Below are 23,674 nucleotides of genomic sequence, written 5' to 3'. Positions count from 1 at the left end.
TGAAAAAGTACACACCTTTTATTCCACTGCCTCTGGTCTAGCCTTCCACCTTCATGGCAAACATCAATCTTAGGACAACCACAGCATTTAAATTGAGACAGATGCTCATTATTGAGCAGAATGTTGTAAGACACACTGAAAACAGATGTGAAGGGGCACCCGCACCAGCAGTGACAAGACTCAGCTGGAAAGGGCAGGTAACAAGGGTCTGACTCAGTAAATGCTTACAGTACACCCTGCTTTGCATCTTTCATGACCTCAGCTAATCTGTTTGATTTAACTCTGCAATCCAGGGCTCACTCTGACACTCAGTGATCTGAACTCAAGGCAGTAAAAAAAGTGATAGCTCTTTCCCAGCTGAGATTAGTCCCTGGGAGTAGGATCCATCTCAGCTGATGTAAATGTCTACATCTCAGCTACCCTCTCCTTGTAGACAATGAACAGATGTTCTTAAGGTTATCTTCATCTCAGTGTCATGGTGACACCTAGTATGGTTCCTGTGGATCACACTCCACACCATAAGTGTCTACAGTGAAGGAAGATTAATGTGTCCTTGCTAATTTAACACTTTCATATTTTGTTGTACCAATAATTTTAGCTTTATGATAGTGTATTATGATGAAGAGAATAACAATAACTAGGTCTGAGTCACAGGTGTAAGATAGGGCTTCCATGGAGACATGGTGTGGTGCTGAAGACGTTGTCTTCCCAAGAACAGTGAAGCAAAGAGGGAACTGTAGTAAGGCATAAGAGGGATATTGGAATCCTCCCTGCAAAGGGAGCCATTCATCAGACTAAGAAGAAGAACAATTAACACACACACTAATCTGTAGTTCTGCAATTCATCTTGCTTAGATCAAGGCATCACTCCAGTTGCTTTGGAAGTCTTGCTGCCAAACTGGGGACACCAGCTGAGCAACTCTGCAGTGAAGACATAACCGTAATAAGTGAGATTTTTTGCTGCTGTAACCACATCCCATTTTTTTTTCTCCATTTTTTATTATCATCTGTCTTGAATCATTTCCTTGTGGGGAATTTCAGCTACCAGTGTTAATGGTATTACATATAAGAACTGCCACTGGCACCAGCACAAAGGAGAACAAATTCTTTTTTGTTAAAATATAAAAATTCCCAGATCTATTTGAGCAGGGCTACATTTGAAATTTATTTTACTGCAAAAAAAAAGTGACCTTTTGCACATATTTACTTTAAACAGAAAGCCAAAACTGACACATTTGGCACCTCAAGCAATAGTTGTAGTAAGGAGGAAGGGTAGAAAAGTAAGGTAAAGTTGACCCTGATACCAGGATTAACAATAAAACAAAATTATCACGTACTATTTACTTGTTCTAACATCTGAAAGGGTTTGGGAGAGTCAAAAAAAAAAAAAAGGCTTGTTTAATGTCTGATTTGCAGTCTGCCCCATTTTCACTCACATACAAGTTTACATAGTTTTTAGTTTACCCAGTTCCTTGTTGGCTCAATTAGGTTTCTGAGAAGCTTGGCTTTTATGAGCCCATGTGGGGGCTGTGTCTAGCAAGAACTTCACAAGACACTCTGCACCCTAAACCCATTGCTCTTCTTCATCACATGGTAAAGGACAATGGCCAGCATGAGTTAATCCAGCATCACAGGTTATTTCTCCATAGCATGCCTCGTGCCAAAACAGCCCATTCTTTACACAAGAAAAGACTAAAGAAGGAAAGAAATGTGTCCTAGCAAACAGTGAGATGAATTCCTGACAGTAAAATTGGAAACAAAAAATGAAATATGAAAACAGAAACTTAAAATATATCTGACTCCAAAGTTCCTTTTTAGCTGTTCCAGTATCTTGGCTACAATGAGTGCAAAGGTCTGGCAGTGTAATGCTTCTCCCTCTCTCTTCCTTTATTTCCCCTTCTTCTTTCTTCAAAGCCTGGCCTCACCTTGGAAAGTTTGCTGTATTTGAGTTTTCTTTTTCACTGCAACTTGAGATTCTTCCTGCTCTCTCTCTCTCCCTTAGCCTGGTGCATGTTTGCATTCAGTGTCGCATTATGAAGTGGACTCTTCCTCTCCTACTGGGAGTTTTTCTCAAGAGTATCTGCCTGGTTTCTTTCTAAGACCCTGTCTTCATTTGGAATTCATACTTTCTTCCTGTGACAAAATGTTGGCCTTATCCTAATATTTTCTAAGACATTGATTACATTGAAATTGTTGTACATGGTCTCAATCATTAGAACTCATGTCCCTTCTCCTCCTCATGGGCTCAAGGAAACCTCCTAGCTAAGTCATCCCTCCCTCAGTCATAAATAATGGAATGAGATGAAGGAAAGAAGATGGGGGGAAAGATAAGGATGTGGTGCATTTTACTTTTATTTTCTCCCACATCAATTAGGTGTTCTGTTTCACACTGGCCTCCCAAAACTTTTAAGTAGCAAACACTTGTCTCAATTGTCTCATTTATTCTAGTGTTTTTCTTCATGCAAGTAACAGTTCGTTGACCTGATGGGGTCAGATTGTGCTGTAGGTGCTCTTCCTGCTAGAAGTCAGGGCTGTGTTTCTTCTAGGTGCAAGAGCTTTCCCTTTCAAGTCATTTCATAATCCATACTGTTCATTGTAGTGAGAAAATGCAGCACACGACTTGTCATTCACACTCTCCCCTGCTGCTGTTTTACTGGGCAGCCCTTAAGACTACTCTTGACCTTTTTATTCCTTAGTTCAACCCAAGAGTCCTTTAAGTCAATGTAATTAGTGTTTTAAGCCTGCTTATGATTTGCTTCTTTGTGATGCCTGCAGTGTTGTCGTGTTTAAGCTTGGGGTATGCTTTGAGACTTTGAAGAGTTAAATTGGGGTGAACATTTCCTAAATCTTACATATGAATGACATGTGCCAGAAAAATTTTGAAACTACTTCTAACCATTATCAAAAAGTATGTTTTGCACTGAAATTCCCTTAAAAATCTGACTGCTTGAGAAGATATCTCCTGGAGAAAAAATTCTGTCAGATTGTATACTGCTTGTTCACCATGCATGTTTTCTTAATCTGAGGTTCAATTTATTCCTAATTTGGTACTGAAATCAAACACATCTTAAACTTCTGAACTGCATACATGAAGAAGGGTGATTGGGGGAAAAAAAACCCCACAACCAAAGTTAAATGACATTCTCAGTCATCTGGAAAAAGTTTTTTTCTTTAAAATTGAGCTCTGAGAGCAGTAATGGAGAGAGGCTGCCTACAGGTGCAACAGAAAAAAAACACAAGAAAAAAACCCCAAATCCATTTTAGTGTGGTTACATTTCATGCATAGATCACCAGTGACAGTTCTGTTCTCTATCACTGGCAAACTCAGCTAAGATAACAAAGGATGTGATTCACTGGATAAATGAAAATACACTAATAAACTATAGCTGACTTGAAACTGTAAAATCTGCCTATGCATGTAAATTCTGTACAAATTCTGTGCGTAAATTCTGCGTATAAATTCTATAAATTCTATAAATTCTTATAATTCCATATACTTGAGCAAGACTTTGTTCTCTCTTTATTTGTTTTTAATCTGTATTTTTACTGTTTCTTATGCCTGTGGTAGCACAAAACTAAAAGCTTCATTCCATGTCATACCTCTCTAGCACGACATAAGTTTGCTGGCAGGATGGGAAGAGCTAGTACTGGTACACAGCTCTGCTTAGCGTGGTGCAGAAGTTTCCAGCCTGCTAAAGTGGTGCACAACAGCAGCAGTTGCCAGGTCTGTCAAGGCTGAGGCATTTAGTGGAGCTGCAGACAGATCCTTCAGATAAGTACTTGAGTGCAGAAACATCTTGGCTTTCCAACTTCTGCCAGAAACCAGCTGTTTTCAAGGGCTGTTCTCCTCCCTGAGAATGTGGGACCAGCATCAGGAGGCAAAAAGCCTCTGTCAATGAAAAGCTTGTTGAAGTGAAACATGCAATAGGTGAATGTACAGTAAATAGAGGAGATGGGTTTGGATGGGTGCAGTTGGTGGTACCTGGCAGACAGGTGAGCATATTGGTGTAGGGGTAGAGCTGGGTCCCCACTTGAGTTAGAGCTCTGCCATTTCAACTGCTCATGTTGAAGAAATAACTGAGAGAATATGGAAACATGTCTCCTAGTGCCCATGTAGGCTACATCTTGGAAGCTATTGCTTCCACATCAACACTGGTGTGGCTGGAGTGCAGGATTCATCTCACCTAATTTTCATATCCATAGTCAAACTATGTGAAAATCCCTAATTTAATTTTATGGAGGACTGGATCACTGTTTTTTCAGTTTCTTTCTGGGTGGGTCCATAACTACAAGTTTCGCTTGTGTTTCAGTTCCAAATAAGCTCAATATCTCGAAATGTAACACAGTCAAAACTGCCAAATTTAATCTGGTTCATTGTCAGAATCATGTGAGAATGTAAAGCATAAATCAGCAAAGGATCACTCAAATCTGCGCTTATGGTTCCCTCAGAATGTCCAATATTCTTATTAAACACGAAATCACATGAATTTCACATAAATTGGAGTAGCAGAGAATATGTTCCTCATGGCTCCATAAACCTCATTTTAGCACTTCATACTTCATCTTATCTGAAAATTGGTCTCATTTCAGTTGTCCAGACTGAATCCAAAATTTCACTGAACATGGTGATAATTTGATTATATCTTAAGAATCAGCGTCAGAGTTGGATCCGGTGGACGAACTGAATAGAGGAGAATGTTTGATGCTTCCAGAACCCTTTTGGAACACAAGTCCTTCATCTCCTTTAGACTGGAATACTTAGGGAAAGCAAACATATCGACAAACTCCATGTGTCCTCTTATCTTGCTTCCTCATGAGTGCAGTCTCTGTAGTTTCTGTGCCTCAGAAGAGGAGTATCCCAAGTCTCTATTTATTTAGGCTTATAATTTTCTGTGGCATTGTAAGATAGTTTTTACTGTATGTATATATCTGTACCTATATATCTATAGATATATCGATAGATAGATAGATAGATAGATAGATAGATAGATAGATAGATAGATAGATAGATAGATATCTCTCAAATATTCAAATATCTAACTAATTTCATCCTAAAAAAATACATGTTTAAAAGATGAGGAATTAATTGTCCTGTGCTTGTATGTGTTCCTGTGGGCATTTCCCTTCCTATTGGCTTCCTTGAGGGTCATAATGACCAGCTTACACTACTTAATTCATTTGACCTGAGTTATATTGTACATATGCTACAGAGCTAAATATAACCATTTACAGTTTTCCCTATTAGGAAAATTTATATTTCTACCCAAAACCACTTTTTAGGCTACTTCAGAGCTCCAAGGATAATGCTGGTTACAAGTCTGGTTTAAGATTTGTATTTTTTAAGCCCAGCACTTTTATAGTTTTCAAAAACCCACACTGAAATAAAATACTTGCATTTGGGAGAGAATACTTACATTTTGACAAGCTAGTATTGGGGTGAAATAGTTATTTTCTCTACTATTGTGTAATTTTTTTGCAATAAGAAGTAGCTCAAACACAGAAACACTGGAGTTACTGAGAACACTTAATATGATGACTGATTATTTAAAATATGCTGTGAAACACTTCGGGTTTAGAAATAGTTATGCCCTGAAGACTATCATGAAGAATGGCTGCATTCCACAGCAAGAACAGTGTTTGGAAAGCTTAGCTCACTCCAGCTTACTCACAACGATGATAAATTGCATGCATTGTACACTGTATGCACAGTTTTAATGCAGGTGTCTCACTGGGAGGGGGGTGGTTTGGGGTGTGTTTTTTTAATTAAACAGTGTTCCTGATCACTTCCCTCCCACTCCCTCAAAGAGCACATAGAAAAATTATTTTGCTATTTGAGCTCCAAAACTACGAGTAGTACAACTGTTGCATTATCTCTGCAACAGGGATGTAAATCCTGATTTTCCAATATGTTCTGTCCCTAAGTACCCTGCTCTGTAATGAAACAAGGAAATCTCCAGCAAATCTTTGACCTCAATGTTCATAGTGCTAACCCAGCTGGCCCTGTGCTGCCCTTTGCCTATTTCATTGTGTGGGAGGGAGCAAAACCAGGTCAGATTGAAGTTTCCAGGCTTTTATATTTGCCAGGAACAAAAACAAGGAGCAATTTCTTGCTGACACCTTTTCTGGGGAAAACTGGTTACATTATCATTACTAAGACAAATGGGTCCTGCAATGTTGACCTTGAGAGAAGCAACTTTGAGGGTTACAGACCTGAATTAAAGACCATGTACTCTTCCCCCTCCTTTTCCTCCTCCAAAAATACAATTCATGTATTCAGAGGGAAGCAATGATGGAGAAGAGTATGCCTGGGTTATGTGTCACCTCATCTTCTCTTAAAGCCTGAACCATTATTTGTTTATCTGTTTAGACACTGTTTTTCCTACTCACTGTTGCAAGTTATCAGGGAATCATCTATAGTGACTCAGTTATTAGGTCACATCCAAAGGAATACACAGACCAGGGCTAGAGCATAAAGTCAAGTATGGAAGGATCATTCACAAATACTACAAAATTTTGACAAATATTTTACCCATACTGACTCTTACTGACCTGCATTACAGCTGGGACATCATCAGGAATTGGCATGTTGAGTATTTGTCTCAGTATGATGGTTTGGGCACAAAGGAGTAAAGAGACTTCATCAGCATAATTTTTGCACCAGAGGTGACAATGATCTCTGGTCATCTTATTTACTGGAATAGATATAGTCAAAGTGTTTTATATGAAATATATGTTTCTCATAACACTGCAAGAATCTACAAGGGCTCAAGATATACAGTTTTAATAGAGGCACACAGCCTAACACATTTCTCAGAAACTAAATATTTCATTATAAATTTACCAGCATGAACAAAATCGCTTCCTCAGAATTATGTCGAAATTCTGAAATCGGTGTTTATTTGTCGGGATGGAGTAAAACTTAGAGAGCACAAGATGCAATATTTTTGGCAAAGTAAAATAAGTGTTGCAAAATCGAAGATGCTGCAAATATTTTCCTATAACTTTGTTCCGTGCTATGCATTTTGTCGGAAATATTTCATCGAGGTGAAACACAAATTTTTCTCACAACTCACACAGTGGGAAATAATGCAGTAAAAAAAACCCTCTAGTTTTGCCCTGTTTTTCATGCCCTTAAACTCTATTGAGCTAACTGCATTTATTTTAGGAATGTAGCCAACAGAGCATTTTTTCATATTAATGCACAAGATATTTAAGAGGCTCATCTGCTTATTTTTATTATTTTCTCAAACAAAAACTATGGGAATTGTGCAAAATTATATGCAAAACAGAGAGACTTTGTCAGAAGCAATTTGATTATAGATTATTTCTGCTTTGTTTTGTTTCCTTTTTCATCCACTAAAGCCATTAGCACTTAATAATGGAGTGTAATTCACTGATTCCCCTAGGCAAGGAAAGATTGTAGGCACAAAAATGTTGGGGAGGGGAGGTCTTAAATGAGGGTCTCTAACCTCAGAAATTATGCTCTCAACAACCAATTTACAAGATAGAAGTGATTTTTCTCCTCAACCCTTTAGGAAGACAGTTAGTACTTCTTTTGAAGGGGATTTCTTTCTTACTTCTTTGCTCATTGCCTTCGATCTGGCTATAGGCATTTCTGTGCAGCAAAGGGTAGAGCTTAAGCCACAGGGTCTGTTCCTACCTCCCTCTTCTCAACACCTCTAGATTGGGCAGATTGCTGCTTTATGTTCTGGTTTTTGAGACCCCTACAGTGCATCACAAGGTAAAGCCCACATAGAAAATGGGTTGGGATTTCCACTCACCTGCACAGCACTTGGAAACTTCCAAAGCTGCAAGGCACTGTGCTGTGGAGTGCAACACTCTTATCCATTGACTTTTTGTAGAAAAAAAACCCTCCACTAAATAAACAAAACCAGAACCTCCACAAATTAGATTAGGTTTTCAGTCTGCACATCCTATATGAAAAAAACAATAAAAATGAACCACCACAAAACTGCTTAGTAAAATAAAATTATGAATAACTTAATTCACAAAATCAATACAGAATAAGCTTTTCTTACTGAAAGGGGTTCTTAAATTCTCTTCTGTTCAGCACTTTTGATGTGATGCCAACAGCTTCCAGAGACACATACCTGTAGCAATGCTGACCTTTCCAATATCAAGCAAACTAATCTACGACTGCATCTTGGCTTCAAATATGATTGTTCACCAAGAAGCAGTCACTGAAAAGAGTTCCACAGACTACGTGTAGAATAAGACCTGATCAACTTAAGTAAGATTATAACAGCCCGGCCTTTTATGAACCCACATAATAAAAATAATAAAAATATGTGACTCTATTTCTGCTTTGCTTGATCCACAAACCATCTTGACCACCCCTTGTGCAATTTGTAAATGAAACACAACTAACTTAGGACTCAAAACTGTCTATTTGTTCTTCAGAGCTGAAGATGAGATATGGGTTATGGTAGGACATAATATATATGCCAGTTGAGTTACAGTCTGCAGAATACAACTGAAGAACTCAAGCTGAACTCAGCTGGGTCTGAAATAGGATTAAACCTGGAATATGTTTATTAGGAAGAGAAGTTTTAAATGCTAAACACAGGTGCCATGTCTCTGTGACTGACTTAATAAGCATGCATATAATCTTTCTAACTGTTTAGAGATTGGTGGGTTGCTCTTTAGGTCACTAATATTTATACATGATACATGCTTCAGCTAGATAAAAAATTATACTTGATAGACTTCAGGAATGATACTGGGAAAAAATTCACCCCATTCCAACTAACTGCAGCCAAAAATCCTTCAAGAAATTAGCAAAGTAGAATAACATGGTGTGCATCATACTGGGGTATTTATTTATTTTGTTTGTTTGATTGGGTAATACAAACCCCTCATAGATAAGGTAATTACAAAACAGGAACAGCAGCCAAAGTCCTGGCACAAATTACTAAAATCCCCACCTCACTTTCATCAAAATCAGCATTGTTCCCCAGCCAAATTTCATAAAAAGGACATACTACTTGAAAACAGCAATGAGAAAGGGATCACTGGAGACTTAGAATCTGGCAACCAAGTTCTGGGAAATTCTTTTGAAAAAGTGACTAAACTAGAAGCTGAGAGAGGCCTTCTTGAGCTTTTAAGGGGATCTGTATCCTGGACAAAATACACTCATCAGAGAAAATTAGGTTTTGTATCAGTCAATCATTTTTCAAAATTCAGAAATTACAAGAGGATCTTAATTTTTCTGTCTATAAAAAGCCAAGACAAAAATCAAATAACTTTAAAAAAAAGAAAAGAACCCCAACCAAGCAAACAAAAAACCCCAAACCAAGAACAAAACCACAAAAAATATTTTTCATTATCTAAGTTATTCTCTATGTATTTGTAGTGTGTCATATTAAAACTGTGCATGAATCATGACCATGACTACAAATGTGATGATGAAATGTCAAAACGAGTTTTCCCTTTCAGACCAAAAGCATCTTGTAACTTTGAGTGATCAGACGCCATTGACATTGTGACAATATAGCACATAATAAATTGCATACTTTATTATTAGCTGGGACAATCCATGTAGATTACTTCATTCTAATACTAAATACATTGGTTTGTTCTCTTAGACTGCCTTTACCAACATTTAGTCCCACAACTCCCTTTTCAATTTTAAAAGAAACCTGGTCATGAGGATATCTATTGTGACTTACATCATGACAATCATTATTAAATATTTAAAAGGAAAAAAATCTGTTGTATAAATTATTTTGTTCAAGACATACATAAACTGCCTTTTAAATGGTAAAATTTGTAAAAAGCTTATGACAATCAAACAGTTGCCATGCTGACAAGCATTTACAGCAGAAAATACTAATATTGTAATAGAATTGCAATGTCAATTCTTCCACTAAGACCAGAATAAAAAATTGAATATTTGTGTCCAAGTACCTCTGAAATCCTTATCCTATTTAATAGTGAAAACTACTCTTGATTTGACCTAGTCATAATTTGATCTCAAGGGCTGGTGATCTCTTTACCTTTCAGGAAATGTTTCTCAGCCCTTAGAAGTCACTCTGCATATTAGACAAAGCTGCCTATTTACACATTTTAATCCTGGAAGGGTGGCAGTCAGTGGAATGATGGAAAGAAATGATCCGTGACTGAATAGTGTTTATATTTCTCATACAATGTTCTATGAAATTTGTATAATGCAGTTTAAAACCATCTGATTTTCCTCATGCTGAAGTTTATTACCTTGTTCATATATTCACAGAAGGGCAAATTATATCAAAGAATTGATGATGGATTGTCCAGTCATAAACAGAACTTTTATCTCAGAACAAATCATGGCAAACTAGGAGGAATGGAAAAGGATTTCATTTAGTGATAAGCATTAGTTCTTAAAAATCTGACTTTGAACTGATTTCATCAAACAAAACTATGCTTAACACTTTTTCTTCTTTTTCAGGAAATTGTAAGGATTATAGAAAACTGAAATTTGATGAAAGGTAATATATGAGAAATACATAGAATTAAAAGTTTCAGTAAGATATGTTACATCTTAAAAGTTATATGCTAGGAACAGTCTTAATGTTCTGGTTTTAGATGCTCCTTCTCTTCATTTTTTAAAGTTTCTATGTCTATTCCTACCCCAAATGTAGGTATAGAAAAAAAAATTATCCTGTATATAAAGGTAAAAACATATTGCAGACACTCAATAAATTTTTAATATAAGCTTCATGCTAAAATTAATTTCAAATGTAAGTTTAAGGGGATTTTATAAACAAGTTTCAGAATGCAAAGATAAAGCAGAATGTCATTGTGGACATATAAGCACCATTTTAATTAGTAAGATGGAATTAATGATCTCTGAATTGTATATTTGAACACATTTATCAAGGTAGACTTGAGAAAAAAAGATCCTTGGTATGCCAAGAATTTTTTTTTCCTGAACAATATTTTAAAAAGAGCACCACCCACCCATTTTTTAATGAGACTCTGCCTTTTTTTTTCAATCTAAAGAAGACAGAAAATATTTGGTGGGCTAGATCAAGGAAAGCAAGACTCTTTTATATTCACAGATGCATAAAGACATACTGCTCTTTGCTTGGCTTTAATCAGGCTTCTCTGAAGTAGGCTATGAACTTACTAAATGGGTTTTTTTGGCCTGCATGTAGAGCAGATAAGCTCCCGAAAAGAAAAGAAGGGATTGGGTATTCTCTGCTAAAGCATTCTTAGAGTATCTCATTTCATCTGGTCCTTAGCAGGCAGAAGATTTCCAGTCCATGGAATTCTCAGAAGATTGCAGACAGCACCACTTGCCTGAACTGTGACAGTAATGAACAACGCCACAGCACAAAATTGCATCCCAATCGGTTATAGAGTAGCAGAAATGTAATTACCTTATTCAAAACTCTCCCAAACAGGCACAAAAATCTAGATAGCCATTTCCTATTGGTTGTAAATAAGCTATCTAGATGCCATCTTAACTCTGGGCTGTGAAGACCATTGTAAAAAAAAAGCAGTGTATTTTGCTGTAATTCATGTGGAAACTGTACTGCTTTGCAAAAACAAATCCTTCTTCACTGCATAGCTCAGTCTCTGATTAACTTGAGCTCAATAAAATCAATGACCTTGTCTTTGCAAGAAATTTTTCCTAATCTACAGATGGGTCTTTTGTGTCTATGTGTGCCTGCCTGTGCACATGTATGTGCAACTATGTTTCACCTGAAACTCAGAATTAATAAGTACAACGTATTCTTAGGAGCTCATCATGTGAAATTAAAGAAAATCTGATAAATTAAATCTATTTGCTTTCAGGAGTTGCCCATTGGAGTAAATTCACCAGTGGTGTCCAACAGGGAATATGCCAGTAAGAACTTGGACATAGTCATCATATAAAGAACACCAAATAAACACGGGCTACTGAAAGTGAGCAGTGATCAAAAAATCAGTCTAAAATGCCTAATGGATATTAAATACTTCAACCCTGGTGCTTAACCAAGAGGACTAGAAGAGCAAATGCCAACTATTAAAATAAAAGCATTACTTTTACATCACAGTTATTACACATCCATATTTTTTCTGTGTGCTGTTGCCATCACTCTGACTTGTCATGATAAGTTGTTTCTGGCTCTTCCTCTATTTCTGCTGATCCAAGGGGCTCACTCAATACCCACTAATAGAGGCAAGAGAAATCTTTCCATGACTTCAGTGCACTCTGGATCAGATCTCACTTTTTCTGAAACTTTCACATCCTTTGAGACCCCAGCTCTCACATTTTACCTTAGACAATATTGTCTTCACAAATAGATATTTTTTTACTATGAAAATCAGTCTTTCCTTCTTGTTGAGGAAAGCGATGCCAGCCCCATTATTTATATCACATTTAGCAAACCCACAGGAGTTAAGCAAATCTGGAACCCTCCAGGAGATTGACTGCCTTGATGAGTGTAGCATAAGTCACCCAGGCTGAGGCCATTCACTCAGTTATTTCCGTGTGTAAATATTAAGTTACAATGTACTGTAATGGAACTAACAGTGCCTGCCCCAAGTCAGGTGCAACGAATGAGCTCTGCTTCAGTACCAATAGTTACACACACAGCACCCTTTGCTTGCACATGGACAAGCATTATCTGACACTGAGACCAGGTTCTCTGTAATTTCACATCCCTGAGACACTATTGCTTTCTTTTGTTGTAGTTCAGCTCTTACTCTGCAGGTGAAATTGCTCTCAGCCTGCAATTACTTGACTCCAACTTTGCTGGAGAAGGATGGGAAACAGGAGCCACCCTGGAGAAGGGATGGGACACTGGGAGCCACCCTTGGAGAAGGGATGGGACACTGGAGCCACCCTGGAGAAGGGATGGGACACAGGAGCCACCCCTGGAGAAGGGATGGGACATGGGAGCCACACTTGGAGAAGGGATGGGACACAGGAGCCACCCCTGGAGAAGGGATGGGACATGGGAGCCATACTTGGAGAAGGGATGGGACATGGGAGCCAGCCTGGAGAAGTGTGTCTATTACCGCTGTAATGGCTGACTCTTCTGAACCTAAAACCAGATCTGCCCTCCCTTAATGGTCCTCTTCTCAGTTTGGAAGATTACTTGCCAAACATGTGGTTGCATTTTGTGGTTTTGGACCACGAGAGGAGGGGGATGGTGAGACAAATTATTCAGTACATGAGGCACCTTACAAAGTCTTGTTTCACATGGGCCACTTGTTTCTGTGGGTTCTCTCTGTACAGAACTCACAAAACTTCTGTGCCACCAATTTGTAAACAGTAGTGCAAAGTCTATGTTTTCCATATTACTTACCAATCTTACAGAGGAGAAAATATCAGCGATATTTCTTCCACCCTCCCCAGAAAGTATCAAATGATTCTTCAATCTGGCCAAAACAGAAAGGACATTATACCTTAAATCATAAATTTTTATGAATTTGCTACTAAAATACCAGTTAATTTCCCAATGCAAAATAATTAACCACACTGCTAACAGGAGCTGTTTCTCTACACAAAGAGCCCTGATTCAGTTTGGTTGGTTTTTTTTTTAATGTACACAGAGGCATCTGACTTTTTTGTCTAAAAAACTTCCATTCTTTCATTATAAAAATAAATATTTTTCACATTACAAATATGTGAAAAAAGCTTCTAAAACTTCTTTATGTCTAATTAATCTAATTTGATGTTACTTTCTAGTAAGTTACAATCACTATTTTCCCTGAGCTCCTTGGTTCAGTCATCATTCATCAGTTCTCAGACTAAAAGGAGTTTTTACAGCTGGGTCATAAACCAAATCAATGGAAATGTTGATGCAGTATTAGCTATATCAATCCTTACAGGTGTCTCTGTAATAGCCCTTGTAAAAGAAACACCTCTATGCAGCTCACCAGAAGGCTCCAAGGAGTATGCAGAAGGAGGGAGCAGGGAATAATGAGTAATTAGGATTTTCACTAACCAGAAAGATAGGTTCTTTCAATTTTTGTCCATTAAAAGTCACACGTGTAAGCATTGTGGTAATACAGCTCTCAGCTGCACATTTCCAGTAAACTCATGACAAAATAATTAAAAACCCCAAAGAGGAACGGCTAATCTTCCTATTAACTTCTTGTATGCAACCCCATGAGCTCTGCCACAGACTCACATGCAGGTGTCCATGTAAGGGATTTTTAGCAAGGAACATGGTGTCTGTTGGAGTGATTGGTAAGAAAATATGTCACTGATCTGACATATTTATTGTTTAAATCACAGTTTAGGAAATGTCTTTCCACTGTGTGTTGGAAGGCCCAGCTGAGAATTTCCTGGAGAGGTGACCAAGAGCCCACTGCAGACAGCACCACCACAGCCCTTGGAGCTGCCTCAGGACAACAGCCTGTCACTAGGAGCCCTTTTGGAGTGCACTCCTGTACACAAAATACACTGCCCTGTAAAGTTGGTATTGTGGTGCTATTATGTGGTTAATAACTTTTTTGAGCTTTCCTACCAATTAAGATCTCCCTCTGATTAGTGCAACTCCATCTATGTCACATGAATGACACCTTTCTCATTCCTTACTCCTCCTGCAACCCTGCATAGCAGTAGCATCTTCCTTATGCTTTGGACAATTGTACATCTGCATAAGCTAGAAGGATGTGTTAGTCAAAGCTACTGACTTCCCTTAGAGAAAGCTGAGGCTCCTCCAGTGGTGATTAGTCAAAGTTTTATTAACTTTTGTATGAGTCACAATGGGCTTAAAGTTATGATTAATTCAGTTTCTAATGACATGATAACCAGTAGCAAAAAGGACTGCATTGTGCAGAACACCTGCTCCTGGTCAAAACCCAAGAGCCTTTCCATAAGAGAATTTAAAAATGCAGGAACATTTTTTCATTTCTTAGATTGTATCCATGTAGCACAAAATGCAACAGTTTGTCCTAACCTCCAGAAAGCAACTTTACCTGTGAAATATTAAACGTATTTATTGTGAAACACAGAAAACATGAGTGTTCTGTCAGCATGGTGCTGTTTCTAAGGAGTCTGCACATCCTTTTGAAGACAACACCTCACAGGATGAGGCGCAAGGGCCCTTCCCCAAGTGCCACACACCAAACATCTCCTGAAGCTTCCAAGCAGACAAAAGCCCTTGTTTCTTACTGCAGTTTCCTCCATTGTGCCTCACAGTGGCAATGTCCAACCCAAGTCAATGGGACTCAGAGGCACCATACTTGCTGGCTCCTTTTGAACCTTCTTTCATCTTGGAAAAAAAAAATTACAGTAAAGGAAGTGTCAAAAGGCTACACATGATAGGAAACCTTTTCTCTCTTAGTGAATGAATTTCACTTCATTATAGGGGACAGTCAATATTTGCCCCTTACTTGGGAACATTTACAGTTCCAATTCCTTTACAGATTTTTTCCCAAGGCCTGCAATGTCTCTGAAGACCATTACATAGAAGTTCTCCTCTGTAATTCAATATGATATTGCACAATAGGTTTAGAAACTGAATTCATGAAATGTTTTGAGCAAAAAGAATAAAGTTTCCTCATCATAGATTCCTGGATAGCTTGACTCTTTGCTGGTGTCATGCCTGGGGTTAGCCTGGGAGGGAAAGAAGAGAGAGGGAGGAGACAAGAAGCACAGCACAATAAGTTGCTGGAGAGTCTGTTGGGAGCTATTAAACTTGGATGAAAACATGACTTCCAGAGGGGCAGAAAGGCATAAAACTCCTTCATGAAAAACAGATAAAGAGCTCTCTTTTCCTACTTTTGGTATACTCCAGCACAAAGCCCCTTCTGACCTCATTAGCGCAGCTAGAGCTCCCTCTTCTGATTCACTCCCTCCTCCTCTTTGGGATGTGGACCTTAATATCCTTGTGAGCAATGGCAGGAGCACCCAGCTGGAGCCTCCACCACTGAGGTGGTGTGCTCCACATCCCGTCTGTCAGCATCAGATTGTGATTCCCAGAGACATAAAACTGAGGGATGCAAAATGTGGAACTGCATATAAAGAGCTCAACCCAATAGGCTTCTTTAGACATGCTCCAAATATTTGTGCAGCAGGCTGGAACCAAAGGTAGGACTATCTTCTCCAGAGGAAAACTACCATTTGGAGGTAATCACCCACCCAGGCTGTCTTGAAATAACGAGTGTTTGCTGTGTGACTCTCTTCTAATCCTTGTGCAAGATTGAGGTTTCTTTGAGGACCTGAATCAAAGATGCCCAAACAAATGTGTGCTAAAGTTTTTTATTTTTCTGTAATAGTAGCAAGATCCTACACAAAATCCAAACCAGAATAATTTGGCAGTCTCTCACAGCTAAAAATATTATTTTCTTGCAGTAAGAAAAAAAGTTAAGTACTACTTGACATTCATATTTTTATCATCTTGACATTATAAAACCCAAAGGAAAGACTAGAAATTCCCTTTTTGTGCTGCCAGCATTGGTCTGCCTTTGATTTCCACTATGCTATCCCTAAAAGTGCAAGTGCTTTTCGGAGAGGCCTGATAAAAAGATATTAAGCATGAGGAGTCTGTTCTTCACCATTTCTTTGGAGGGCGAACTCAAAACAGGGAGTCACCCACTTCTTAATGAGACATTCTGTTTCCAAGGCATGTTCATGTAGAACTAGCTCAAATTCTCTAAAATAAGAAGTTAATACTAAGGGGGAAACATTCCCTGCTGTTTAATCCCCTCTAGCACCGCATCTGAAATCCAGCAAAGTATCACATGTACAGTGCTCAGTATATACAGAATGTGTATGAAGTCAGCAAAACACAATTGCAGGACTTCTATTGAGAAGAAAACAGGACTGACCTTTTGACAGAGAAAATGCTTCTTTCTCACCCAGTTACATCAGACTGGCTTTATATTTTATCAAGCATTTTGCTTGCCTTTTCATTTTATTTTTCTTCTTCTTTTTTTTTTTAATTACTATTTAAAATTTTTTCCTGAGCATCCAAAACCTGTGGGAATAATGATAATGTTCATAATCCTTCCCCTGCAACCCTACTTCTGCTCCATCCCTTTCTTTTTTTAGCGCGTTGGCAGCCCTGATCAATGTTGATTCATTGAAGGGAACAGAATCTGCAAACTCCTCGGTAACACTAGACAAGCTGCTACTACAAGCAGCTGCAGTTGCAGTTCGCATCTCACTGGGGGTTTTTCAAAAAACCCACCCACAACACACAAGGGGAATTCTCCCGGACAAGCTGCAGGTGCTATGGATATTTTCATTTAATATTCATTCTTGCAATTCAGCACATTTGTAATCCATGTGGTAAACTGTTACTTACATTTCTCCCAATGGACCACAACCAGATGTCGAAAATAAGAAGTCCGGTGGAGATATCACTTCTTCCCCTCTTGGTTGTGCATTTCAATGGGCTTAAAACAAATCTGTTTTCTCAGGACAAAAGAATGTGCTTTTATGCATAAAGACACTTTTGTTGACACTAAGAACTAGTAAATTTATCCAGAAATTACACATACCTTGTAGATTTTGAAGTGCTTTAATTGGATGAGTGTTCTTTGGTTTATTAGAGAAAATGTACTCTTTTTACATGGTATCACTATCAAATTGTTAGCTACAAGGCCAAAAAAAGGATCACAGTGGAACACCACATGAATTCATAGACTGATTCTGTATATATCACAATATTTTCCCAGAAGTGTCAGGAAATAGGGATTTCTTTAGCTGTTTGCTAATATGTTTTTTTAATTGTAAGCTTTTCTATTTTACTCATCACTACAGTGTTTTTGTGTTCTGAAAGCAAAACAGAGTTATTGATTTTTGGAAAAAAAAAGAAAAATAATATTTGAGGTTTTGTAGATTGTTTGGGTCTTTTAGTTTATTTGTTTACTTGTTTGGGGTTTTTAAAATATAAAAGAAAAACACAGCATTTTTATCTGATGCAGTTGCAGAAGTAATCCCCCACAATGCACATCAGTGACAGTAAAGAATCTGCTATTGTCTTTCTTCTTCTGTACTCTGCTCATTCCTAACACCTCTAGGCACATTCCAGCAGTACTTGAAATAATATTAAAATTTCCTCTAACAACTCTCCACAGAGAAATAGGGGTGGATGGACAATCCCCTAAAGACTTAGATAGAAAAATGTTCAGAAAAATGTTCATGTTTTTATATATTTTTAGGGTAAAAATGATATTCTGCAAAAGAATGTCCCCAGCTTCCTGACTTATGCATGTACCTCCAAACTCATAAACACTGACACGACAGTAGATACAGGTAAGAAAATAGATGGTTCTTTCCTTGGACATCTTTAAATTTTGAAAAGATTTTCATATTTTTCTCTGTGTGGAAACCATTCTTGTTTTCCATTCTGAATATTTTCCTGTTCCTAAGGCCCCCAGAAAAACCAGTGTTCCATATGGCTAAAAGATGTACAATTTTACTGAAGTAGATAACTGTTGTCCTAAAAATTTGTCAGCACAAGTTCAATCTCATTGTACAAAGTCATACTCTTCCTGGCACTTCTGAGTCAGAAAAAGAATAGCATCTTTATTGACTCTCCCTGAGAAGACAGTTTAAATGAATATAAAAATCTGGTGGATGAGGATACCACACTGATACATTTAATTGGTTTATTAGGGCCCCCAAAACTGGTTTCTTTTGCATCTGTCTCTCCAAAGTCAAGAATTCCAGCATAAGCTTAGGTCATGATTAGATTAGTGACCTCATCCTGGTCTCATATTGCAGACACTGGCCATGACCTCCAGTTTCAGGGCACATGGGGTGAAATCCTAGCTATACTGAAGGCAGAGGGGCCCAGGCAGGTTTTCTCCTCACATTCTTGAGTCTTTCAGACTTTGCAGCTGGGCTGCAAAAGGGGCATGGCTGCAGAATCCCAAAGGTAAATTGATTGTCCTTTCTACATGTGAAAATGATCATATAGAAAAGGCTTCCTTCTTTTAATTAGGAAAAAAAGAAATGAAAATAGGGAAAAAAGATTAAAACACTTCTAAAGGATTGCTTGAAAATGTTTGGAAGAAAAGGGTGCTTGCCTCAGAGAAGACAGTATGTGAAGACAATGGAGCCACTATGCAGGGTACCAGAGTAAATCCTATAATCGTGCAGCTACCAAAGATATGCAAGAAATAACATAAGTATATGGTATATGCTTGAAATCCTACCTTGTCAGGGCTACTGTGGCTCCTTCATGAGAATTACAGATTTGTGTGCTGAGGTGGGAGAGAGCTGAAAAAGCTCAAGGGCCCAAAGAACTGCTTTTTCCATATGCCTTACCATTACTGAAACACCTGAGCTAAATAACCTATGTTAAGCTGCTGTAAAAAAAAAAAAATCCAATAGCTCTCATTATAGCCCAGAATTTCTCATTTCCTACTTGTGGTGGGATGCCGGTTGCACCCTGGGTTGCTGTCTGGAGCATATAATGACAGTGGTTCAGGGCCCTTTAAAGGTATTCTCTTTTTACAATGCCAACAAGGTAGTGGCAGTAAAAAAGAGAAGGGGGGGGAAAAATCAAACCCATAACAATACTGGTGAATGAGAAGCACATGTGCTGACAGAGGAATGAGTTCTGCGGGGAGCTGCAGAGAGTTAGTTAAATCCGGATGGCCGACGGGTTCAGAGATGTGATAGCAAGTAAGGAAGGCTAGTGGGAAGGTGACAGGAGATACCAGCACAAAATCCAGGTAATAAAAAGATGGGTGTTTTCACTTGTGACCATGACAGGAAGAACATTTTTAGAAGTGTTTTCAAGGGAAGACAGACGTGAAAAGGCAATGGCAAAACAGTTTCCAGACTCTGGACTCCATGGAGCTATGTAAAGGGATAAGAATTCAAAAGTGCTTAATTTACATTCCATTTTCAAAAATTATGTCTAACAGTTAAGATATTATCTACTACTATGTTTCAGTGCCCAAGTCTCTTTTAAAAACAGAAATTCAATGTCAGGTCATTTAAATGGTTTGAATACTATATACCACTATACTTCACGATATATTGTGACACTTTTGTCTTTAATTAAACCAAGCTTCTGATAATTCTAGTAAGCATGTAAATACTAAGTAGAGTTTATTATTTAAATAATTTTAATGGAAATAATAAAAGACTATTTGTTTCAGCAATATAAGCCATAGCTAGGAAACACAAGATTAATTGCATTCATACAGATTTCAGATAGTGATTTATTTTTGTTTTAGTCATGAAATAGCCATATATAGACTACACAACTGGTCAAGATGAGATATGAAGATGTTGCCTTGGATTGTCTCATTTCTGTGGTCATGCAAAATGAAAAGTCAGAGCAAATATCAAAAATAAAAAGTAAGAACTCAACGTGTTGTTTTCACGTAGTATATGCCTAGAGTTTCTTGTTCCGATATAGATTATCTTAGGAAGGAATAGTTCACAGAAAAGGTGTTTGAAAGATAATCTGAAATCTAATTAAATATATGCCTGGATACTTTGCATTTTATGTGAAGCAATACTAAATGCCACTATTTTAGTTAGCTTAGATAAAATTTTTGTGGAAAACTTATAATTATCTTCACAGTTTATCTCTAGTCCATACTTCCAGCTTTTCCTTACTTCTTTCTCTTACTCTGCCCTGTCTTTTTTCCATTGCCTTTACAATGCAACTGCTTCCCAAACTTCATTTTCTTCATTCATGAATCCAGAGCAAGACCTTTTCAAACCAAAATCACAAATAATTCAGATTTCACTAGATCCTTCTTCCATTTTATCAAAAGGATGTTCATGCCCTCTTGGTGAAATATTATAGTGTTAAAGTCTGCTTGGCAGTCCTTGCTTCCAGTTATCACTATGAGACTTAGGGCTGAATATCTTCAGGCTATTGATTTTTTTTTTTTTTTTCAGTTTCAACCTTTCTTGGTGAAGGTCCTAATTTATTCACTCAATCACAAAATCTCGAAATAAACTGAGTTAGAAGTGACGCACAAGGAACATTGAGTCCAACTCCAAACCACACCACCTGCCTGAGAGCACCATCCAAACGCTCCTCGAGCTCTGTCAGGCTTGGTGCTGTGACCACTTCTCTGGAATCTGTTCCAGTGCCCAACCACCCTGGGTGAAAAAACTTCCCCTTATATCCAACCTAAACCTGCCCTGACACAGCTTCAGGCCATTCCCTCAGGTCCTGTCACTGTCACCATCACCACAGAGCAGAGATCAGTGCCTGCCCCTCCTCTTCCCCTCCCAAGGAAGCTGTAACTGCAGTGAGCTCTGCCCTCAGCCTCCTCCAGGCTGAACAGATCAAGTGACCTCAGTCACTCCTCACATGGCTTCCCCTCAGGGCCCTTCACCATTTTTGTTGCCCTCCTTTGGACACTCTCTAGTGGTTTAACATCTTCTTTACCTTGTGGCACCCAGAGCTGCCCCCAGCACAGGAGGTGAGGCTGCCCCAGTGCAGAGCAGAGCAGGACAATCCCCTCCCTTGCCCAGCTGGCCATGCTGTCCCTGATGCCCCAGGGCAGGGATGGCCCTCCTGGCTGCCAGGGCACTGCTGGCTCGTGTTCCACTAGCCAGCAACCAGTGTATTAAGTAAATCTCAGGCATATTAGAGGAATTACAGAATGTTCTCTCATTGTAGAAATTTAGCAGGTAGTCTCAACAAAGCTTCTTTTGATCTTCTCCTGCACTTTCTTCCTTTCTAAGATTCTTCTTCAATGCAAAACACACCTTTAAAGCTGAAATTTCTGGACTTTTAAGACTAACAATAGAATTCATCCTTTCTTTTTCCATGCACAATTCCACTGACTTCTCCAGTGACAGCATTTGAAAGCAAAACCTCCTTGATTTACATTACATTTAAAGACCTTTGCTCCTGTGGGAGTTTTGAACTAAATAGAGTCCATCAACACTTCTCAAACCTTCATTGCTTTTTAGATTTCCCCTTGCTTAGTAATGCTAGAAAGTAAGTGGTTCCAATTAAACTTAAATGTCAGTCCTTTGTTTGCCCATAATGATGAAGGATTCAGACAAGTTCATAACAAATAAAATTTAAATATAATTTTGATCTTGTATAAAAAAATTATCATTACTCAATTTAGATCCTATGAAACTCCCAACACATCTGGCAGAAAAGTTAGATCTTAATTTTCAAATCTCCGTATACTCCAGAACATGTATGGATGTCCAAACCTACTGCAGTGAAATTCCACATGAATACAGCCTTCAGAAAGTGAATGGATCACATCTGAGAGAGCTCAATTTCAAGGGCATGAAGAACTTTGCAAGCTGAAGCCAAAAGATATGATTCATATCAGATAAAGTATGCACTGCTTCTGCAAATGTAACCCTTGGGGATACCTAATATTGCTTATGAGGACATGGGAGTCCAAGGAATAAGGTCAGAAGAACTTTGTAACAAGGGAAAAAGATTTTAAAATATCAAGAGAAAACTGTCAGTGGGAAAAGGTTTCACAGCTCTCAACAGAAAGTCAAAATATGCTTCTTGGAACTTGTTAGTATATATTTTTTAGCTCCCATTTGGATTGTCTGGGAAAAACTCAGTCCTAAAATGCTCTGAGACATTCTTCATAATTGTCTGAAGGTGAGGGTGGCCTACAAAGTGTTTCAATTATCAAAGAAAATATACCAGCACATTTCCCTTCAGCACACGTGGGCTTCAGTTCGGCGGAGCTCTTGATTTGGTGTGTGAGCTATAAGTGATTCCTTCACTAAGATCTCATTGGAAGAAAGGAAACCCAAGAAAAGCAGTAAACTATTTAGTCAATGAGTTACCCAAATGCTGTTAACTGCTGGCTATGTCACAATTTTTAATCAGACTGAAGGTTTTTTGATATGGCTTCACATTTCTACAGTGATGTTGGAGACTCTCAAGTCCCATTGAGGATAGAAAAATATATGGGAACTACTTTTCTTTCTGCAACTTCATTTTCCTCTGTGCAAGTAAGGCTTACCATTTGAGGCACAAGGGAATAAAATGACCTGTTAAAGAGTTACTCTCTTTTGTCTTAGAAGAAGTTGGAACAATACTCTGACTAAACAATGGATCAATTTTCCAGAGAAAAAAAGATGGCAGTCTAGAGTTAAAAGCAAAATTTGTAACTAGAAAAACAAGAAATAACTGCACTTATAGCAGAAAGAGCTGCAGGTCCAAATAATGTGATTTCACAAGCATTAGTTAAAGGCATTAAATTAACTGACATTCTTAAAAATGAAGGAGATTCCTGAGGATTAGGAAGTGGCAAATACAACTCCATTAGTTTAAAAAGGGTCAAGAGATTAAAGACCAAGAAACTGAGACCAGGGAGTTTAACATCTGTTGAAGGGAAATCTTGGAAACCTTAAACTATGCAGTAGGAAGAACACCTGGGAAAGTGGTTTTGTTAAGCAATGTGGAATCAAGCAGTTTGTGTTAAACTATAAATGCCAGTAACTAATAGACCTGATCTGCTGGAGTTACTTGAAAATAACACTCTTGTGATAAGAGAAAGGGAACTTACTGGCTCTACATAGCAACAGTCAGGGAGACACTAGAATGTATAAAAGAAAGATGAGGCAATAGGCCAAAACTCATTCTGGGTAGTAATGATGTTTAAAAATGTGAAAGAAAGGTCGGGATCTTTTTTTATAAAAGGTTTCAAATGGGAATAAGTGACTGGACAGTTTGGGTTCTCTATAATACATAATATAGATGTAAAATATGGTTGGTGTAAAGCTATTGAAAGTAATATTTATTCATAAAGT

Source organism: Molothrus ater, chromosome 3 (assembly GCF_012460135.2).
Source record: "Molothrus ater isolate BHLD 08-10-18 breed brown headed cowbird chromosome 3, BPBGC_Mater_1.1, whole genome shotgun sequence".
NCBI classification, from domain to species: Eukaryota; Metazoa; Chordata; class Aves; order Passeriformes; family Icteridae; genus Molothrus; species Molothrus ater.
The sequence above is the reverse complement of the archived record's forward strand: the minus strand, read 5'-3'. Positions refer to the sequence as shown.